Below are 8,136 nucleotides of genomic sequence, written 5' to 3'. Positions count from 1 at the left end.
TAATGCAATGCACAAAAACAACATTGTACTGATCCCTTGATAATGAAGAACAAAATACTTTAAAACATACTATAAACAGAACAAAATAAAACAGGATGACTTCCTAAAAAGCTACTCAGGAACAGATGAAGTTCAATATATTCCCTCAGGTAGAAATTCCTTGTGGAAAATGCCTTGACTATAGAAAAAGGTGATGAGCATTGTTTTGATCCGTGATTTTTCATCTCTGACCTTTCTCCAACAAGGTGATGTCGGAGAACGCCATTCCATGCTTTGCCGTTTCTTTTCAGGATCATACTGGAGACATCAAGTTTCATCCTCAGTGACAATAAGGTTCAATAAATTGGATGTCGCATCCACAGTTTCGACAAAATCCTGTGAAGCCTCTAAATGTGCCTACTTCAGATTGTCATTCAAGTGATATGGCACAAGAAAACATGTTTTCCTCTTTCCTAAATCCTTGGTAAGGATTTGTTGCATGGAGTCATGGTTCACCTGCAGTTCATTTGCTATCATGCACACAGCTAACTGACAGTCATTCATGACTAATATCCTCACTTTCTCAATGCTTTCGTTACTGATGACAGTCGCCGGTTGTTCAGTATGGGGATTGTCAGAAACACTTTCTCTGCCTCCTCGAAAATGGGCAAACTACTCGTACACACACTATAATGACAGTGCTTTAACCCCATAACCATGTGCCAGCATTGCACGCATTTCCTTTGGTTTCTTGTCAAGATTAAAACAAAATTTTAAATTCATCCTTTGCTCATTCATTATCCTGTTCTCAGTTCAGAACCAGTGCACTAAATAAGCACTTTGTCCAACAGGTCTAACACGGAACACACATGACGCTCGACTGAACTACAGTCCCCTATGCAGGTGCAGTGTTGTGAGTCACCAGTTTCGCCCGATCGACCTCTCTGACTTTATTCACCAAACTTTATTGTCAGAGGCTGTATTACGGCTGAATTCTAAATACTGCAAAATTCTGTATAAGTTAGCTTTAGTCTTCCTGCATTCCAAGCTATAGGCAGTCATGAGGTCCTCTTGAGGGAATATTGTAAGTTTTCCTCTGACAACTATGGGATATTTGTTTCAAGAGAAACTAAAAGTTTCCATTGGCTCTTTTTACATGTTGACATTTTCATAACTTTAATGTAAAATGATAAAAATTGTTTTATTGATTTCATTTCGTAAACTTATGAAACATCATACAATAGATAACATTAATTGAAAGTTAGATTAAGTGTCTAACAAATGAGTTATGTTATTTTGTGTTCATTCAAGAGAAAAACTTGCATTTAGCTGAACGTCAGTGTAGAGATTTTCTAAAATAATTCTCAGGAAATAAGTATAAAAATTACAAATAACTTCCAATTTACCTGAATTCTGTATAGTTCAGGTTACGCAGGTTATGATGGACTAGGCTGATTCAGACTATGTCAGTGAGTTTGCATCAGTGACATTTTTGTGTTACTTAAATAAACTGTAATTTTTAGATTTACTGAACTTGGTAGAAGCACTGATGGTTATCCATGGAGATAAGTAATGTCATATTGAAGAAATCTGTCAATACCAACACCACTTGCTAGAAGAAATGTGATTGTATTTAGAGACCACACGTGGGTGTGTCAGGGAACCAAGTGTATTGATATTTATTTAAGAGTAAGCAGATATTTGTCAGTACCTTTATTGTCTTTAGTAATACTGTTTCATATATAAAAATTGAATTCTTGTGTGATTTGGTGGCAGTGTGAACTGATGTCTAGTAAGAATATGATGGAAATCATATTGCTTTTAAATGAAAAAAGTAACTACACTCCTGGAAATTGAAATAAGAACACCGTGAATTCATTGTCCCAGGAAGGGGAAACTTTATTGACACATTCCTGGGGTCAGATACATCACATGATCACACTGACAGAACCACAGGCACATAGACACAGGCAACAGAGCATGCACAATGTCGGCACTAGTACAGTGTATATCCACCTTTCGCAGCAATGCAGGCTGCTATTCTCCCATGGAGACGATCGTAGAGATGCTGGATGTAGTCATGTGGAATGGCTTGCCATGCCATTTCCACCTGGCGCCTCAGTTGGACCAGCGTTCGTGCTGGACGTGCAGACCGCGTGAGACGACGCTTCGTCCAGTCCCAAACATGCTGAATGGGGGACAGATCCGGAGATCTTGCTGGCCAGGGTAGTTGACTTACACCTTCTAGAGCACGTTGGGTGGCACGGGATACATGCGGACGTGCATTGTCCTGTTGGAACAGCAAGTTCCCTTGCCGGTCTAGGAATGGTAGAACGATGGTTTCGATGACGGTTTGGATGTACCGTGCACTATTCAGTGTCCCCTCGACGATCACCAGAGGTGTATGGCCAGTGTAGGAGATCGCTCCCCACACCATGATGCCGAGTGTTGGCCCTGTGTGCCTCGGTCATTTGCAGTCCTGATTGTGGCGCTCACCTGCACGGCGCCAAACACGCATATGACCATCATTGGCACCAAGGCAGAAGCGACTCTCATCGCTGAAGACGACACGTCTCCATTCGCCCTCCAATCACGCCTGTCGCGACACCACTGGAGGCGGGCTGCACAATGTTGGGGCGTGAGCGGAAGATGGCCTAACGGTGTGCGGGACCGTAGCCCAGCTTCATGGAGACGGTTGCGAATGGTCCTCGCCGATACCCCAGGAGCAACAGTGTCCCTAATTTGCTGGGAAGTGGCGGTGTGGTCCCCTACGGCACTGCGTAGGATCCTACGGTCTTGGCGTGCATCTGTGCGTCGCTGCGGTCCGGTCCCAGGTCGACGGGCATGTGCACCTTCCGCCGACCACTGGCGACAACATCGATGTACTGTGGAGACCTCACGCCCCACGTGTTGAGCAATTCGGCGGTACGTCCACCCGGCCTCCCGCATGCCCACTATACGCCCTCGCTCAAAGTCCGTCAACTGCACATACGGTTCACGTACACGCAGTCGCGGCATGCTACCAGTGTTAAAGACTGCGATGGAGCTCCGTATGCCACGGCAAACTGGCTGACACTGACACTAATGCTGCGTACCTAGCGCCATTCGACGGCCAGCACCGCGATTCCTGGTGTGTCCGCTGTGCCGTGCGTGTGATCATTGCTTGTACAGCCCTCTCGCAGTGTCCGGAGCAAGTATGGTGGGTCTGACACACCGGTGTCAATGTGTTCTTTTTTCAATTTCCAGGAGTGTATTTTCATGTTCTGCAGTAATGGAGTGAATCATTTATGAACAAAGTATTATTTAAAATGTTATAATTTTTTGGTAATTTTCTTCATCACATTAGTACATTATACAGAGCAGCCTGTGCATAGGCAACAAGAGCAGTGTTCACAAAGTTTAAGAGCCCTGCCTGTCATCTAGATCCAGGTGTTCTGATGGGCTCTCAAACTCATCAGGCTGGGAAACCACAAAAATTATACCAGACTGCAATGTTGACACATCTTCATAATGAAGTGCAACAAGTCAATGATAAAAGTTAAAAGTTGGTTAAAATTTGTTTGTATCCATTTGTAACCATCTAAAGATCTGTTGAAAACTTCGTATAACTCCACTCCTGTGTAAGGGGAAATGATGGTGTGGGTGGCTACCTGTTTGAAGGGACTCAGAAGTGTTTTATTACAAATATTGAATCTGAAAACTTTTCTTCTTTCTCATTGATAGCTGTTGCTTATTGCAAGACCACTTCTATGGCTAGTGCTCTGAAATGGCTGATGCCATGGGCCAAGCATAGTTCTCATAGTTGGAGAATGCTGACAAGAGATGCCTCGTGAATGTTACCTACATCCCTTGGCCAATGAAAGTGTGTGAGAATGATCATCTGACTTACCCATGTATGGGGACAGAGTGTGGTTTCCAGACTTCTGGTTCTCACTGTGACTATATCCCTACCTAACACCATCCATTCCCCCAGCACTTTCCTATTCCACTTAGCTGCAACGGTCTCTTCAACCGATTGGCACCTTCCCTTGGTGTCAAAGATTCAATAATATTGCTAAACTGACTGTCTACTAATATTAACTAGATGCTAGTACATAGAATATGGTAACAGATTAATGGCTAATTACAAAGATACACTTTTGTAATTCATAAAGGAAAATGTATTATTTAAGTACTCCTAATTAATGTCTCTGCCATAACGTATTTTTAATTAATATTTCCATATAATCAATCAAATTGACCTTACAAGTTCTCACATTACATAACTGTACATTCCAATTTGTATCTGTAAACAAGAATTTCTATATCTTTAAATGCAAACATTTTAGGTTTGGCTACACGATGGCTGTTACTGATATCACAAAAACAACAAGTTTACTGTTACTAGTCATTGTTTAATTTGTTTCCACAATGTGTTTCAAAGGTTTAACTCACCACCATCAGGAGGATTTATTTGTATTAATGTGACATATGTTGTGTTGCGACTTTGGGACAACCTGTGGCACTGCCTAGTGGAGAAACAAAACACTATTTCAGAACATGGATCTGTGGAGGTCTTTGGTCTTTGACTGAAAACTGATGGTGACTGTGAATGTGCAATTAAAAGAACTAAAATAGAACCCCCTCCCCCCCCCCCTCCAGTTGTCACAGGTTCCTTCCCACACTTTGAAAAACAAAGATGGTGTCTAGAAACTGAAAGGTGCAAGTAACATATATAGGAAAAGCAGGGACACTATTTCAAAGTACAAAAAAACATATAGCAAAAACAAAGCCATTATTTTGCAGTAAGTGCTGTGGAGATCTCTGGCTGAGTAGATGAACAGATATGTTACATTAAATATATCAAGTGGAACAAAATTCTTTTCTGACCATACAGCTTAAACTTTATACTCATTTCTGTAATCAGAGGACAGGTTGAAAACATTAAGCATATTAATTGTGTTGCCAACTGTAGTCAATTTATACATAAATAACTATTTAGGTTGGAATTCAGAGACAGGGAATGAAAGGAGTGACAGAAGTAGAGCAAAGATTTGGTTGTGCCAGAGCTGTGGGTTTGTTAGGCTTACATCTTTTCATTTTATAACTAAGTAAATGTTGAGGTAATACACTGATTATGCTTTAAAATAATATGCAGACAGATAAACTGTTTATATAATTGAATGTTAACTCACTCCCCCCCCTCCTCTCCCTCTCTTTCTCACCCCCCCCTCCCCCCTCCCAACCTCTCTCTCTCTCTCTCTCTCTCTCTCTCTCTCTCTCTCTCTAAGAACCAATCATCCCTTTTTCAGTGGGAATACTCACACCTTACCTGATCTCTTAACAGGAATCAAGGGCTTCAGGTAATAAGGGGTTCATAGGTTCATGGGCAGGTGACGCTACACTAGTAATGTATAACAGGCTGGGAATTTTGGTCAGAAGGTAAGCATGCTCAATTGTCTGAGGCAGTTAAGGCAAACACATTAAGCTTGAGATTCAGGTTTGATTCCTGGTGCAGCACAAATTTGCACCATTTTACCATTGATTCATTTCAGTACCCAAATGAAGTTAATATCATTATAAAACCTTTGAAGAAATCATATTGTTTGCAAGATTTTATTTTCTGTTTGCTTCTTGTGCCACCATTGAGAGTTTCAGATTGTGAACTATGGAGCTATTACAGTCATTTGGAATGGCTGTTTGTTTTATTATTTCAATTTCTTTTTTACATTTATCTCCAGAGAATGGTAATTGGGCACATCTGTTGGTCATTTGCTGGAAAGCTGCCATTTTAAGGGCTCTGGAGTGACAAGAGGAATTGTGGATAGTAGTTTGTGTCGTGATTGCTTTCCAGTAAATTTCAAATTAGTGTCCAGTATTCACTATTCTAATTTCAGGTCTAGAAAGTTTATGTTGCCACTTACTTGGTGCTGAACTGTGAACTTTATATTTTCATGGGATCTACTGAACATATTTATTTAACTCATTGATATCATCTTTTGTGCCAATGGCCTTGCAGCAGTGGTAACAACGGTTCTCATCAGATCACCGAAGTTACATGCTGTTGGGCTGTGCTAGCACTTGGCTGGGTGACCATGCAGTCTGCTGAGTGCTGTTGGCAAGTGGGGTGCACTTACAGTTAGCCCTTGTGAGGTATATTCAGGAGCTACTTGATTCAGAAGTAGCGGCTCTTGTCTCATAACCTGACAAAATGGCTGGGAGGGCAGTGTGCTGACCACATGCCCCTCCATACCCGCATCCAGTGATTCCTGTGGGCTGGGATGCCACAGTCAGTACCATTGGGCCTTCATGGCCTGTTTGGGCGGACTTTAGTTTAGAGTTATATCAGCTTTTGTGCCACTGATTAGAATGATGGTATCATCTACATCTGTAGTACTAGATAGTGTTTCTGAGTATGTGGTGGTTGAAATCCAGATTATTGTCTTCTTAGCTGTTTATAAATATTTCAGCTAACAGTCCAAAAAGTTCTGACCCCACTGTTAGGTCATGTACTTGTATACAAAGTTTCTTGTTGAATTTGAAACAGTTGGGTAAGAATGTGAATTCTAATATGTCTGTTGGTTCAGTAATGCAAGTAGAAGGGATTTTTCTGTGTTTTTGTAGGTTAGCATTATCTATCTGTAGTGTGAGATTTATTGGTACAGAGGAATACAGATTTTGTTTGTCAAGTGAGGCAAATGTGGCTCTGTCAGGAACTTCTATGTTTTTGACATGTTGCATAAATTCTGTTGTACTTCTAAGTGTTCTATTATTATTAAATGTGTACTTTCCTTTAAGGACTTTTATGAGCTTCTTCTAAGTTTGAGTGTTGGACTGTTCCTACAATTCACTGTAGGCCTTATTGGAGTTCTGTTCTTTTGTGACCAAAGGAAAGGTGCCTGTGGTCTCATAGTTACAGTGTTTCTTGCTTCTTGAATGGTGAGTAGAAAGTTTATGTTATTTAAGATGAATTTATTTAATGCCTTTTTGTATTCTACAATAATGATTGAAGAAGAAGAAATGAATTAAAATTTGTGCTGTGGCCAGGACTCAAAACCGGGGCTTCTTGCTTGCTAGGCAGAAATGCTAACCATTACACCACCACAGCACTATAGTTAACATTGCTGTATGAATTACGCAAGTTGAGTGCCCTGCCCAACACAAACTTCAAATCATATCTTCTGCTTATTTTCCCTTACAATGTCACTATTGCCAGGGCTCTCTGGCATTGGAATAGCACCCCAGTGCTGGATGTAATGAGTAAGTCTGGTACCATAAGTGATCTTCTAGATCTTATAATTTCATTTTTCCCTGAGATATTCATGTGTCTTCTTGATCTACAATAACGATTGTACTTTTGTATTCTGTTTGTTGGATTTTTAGGTATTTCTGTTATGTCACTGACCTGAAAGAATGTATCCCAAATTATCAAAGTAAACAATGGAAAATGCATGAAAACTATGGGGGGGGGGGGGGGGGGGGGTGGGTGGGTGGGGGGGTGAACCGAAGGAATTTTATGAGTAAAAACAAATGTACAATAAATTGCTATATAATGCAGAAGAACTGTTGGGAAAGTTGTTTCATCATCTAGTATATGAATCCACCACTCAAAAAGTCACAAAGTACATAGACTTCAGTGTGCAGAAAATGAAAGCCACACAGAAGAAATAACTACCTAATCTTATTAAACAACAGTTATCTCCCAAATTAAAACAAAAAAAGCTGAAAGGAACATATTTTACACACCTTTGCTCAACAACACCAACATAATATTTACAGCACAGGATTTAAACCAAATCAGCCAAGAGAAGCTCGTCACTATCACACAATTTTCAACCATCTGCCTTGAGAAGCAAAATGACAGAATAGCAAACTGCCTGAAAATCAACAAAACTATTGAGAAGGAGATCACAAAACAAGTCCCAGGAGATAAGAAAAGAGAGAAAGTCCTCACACATAACATTAAGACAAAACTGAATACAAATAATGCAATAACAATAAGAGCTGACAAGTGCTATACAACAGTTGTGATGCACAGGACAACATACATAGAAAGAACTTTGGACTTTTTCAAAGCCAACAATGTAACAGAAATACCTAAAGACCCAACAGACAGAATCCAAAAACAGATTAAATACATCTCAAATAACATAAACTTTCTACTCACCATTCCAGAAG

This window comes from Schistocerca gregaria, chromosome 3, assembly GCF_023897955.1.
Source record: "Schistocerca gregaria isolate iqSchGreg1 chromosome 3, iqSchGreg1.2, whole genome shotgun sequence".
Taxonomy (NCBI): domain Eukaryota; kingdom Metazoa; phylum Arthropoda; class Insecta; order Orthoptera; family Acrididae; genus Schistocerca; species Schistocerca gregaria.
This window is presented reverse-complemented; position numbering follows the sequence as displayed.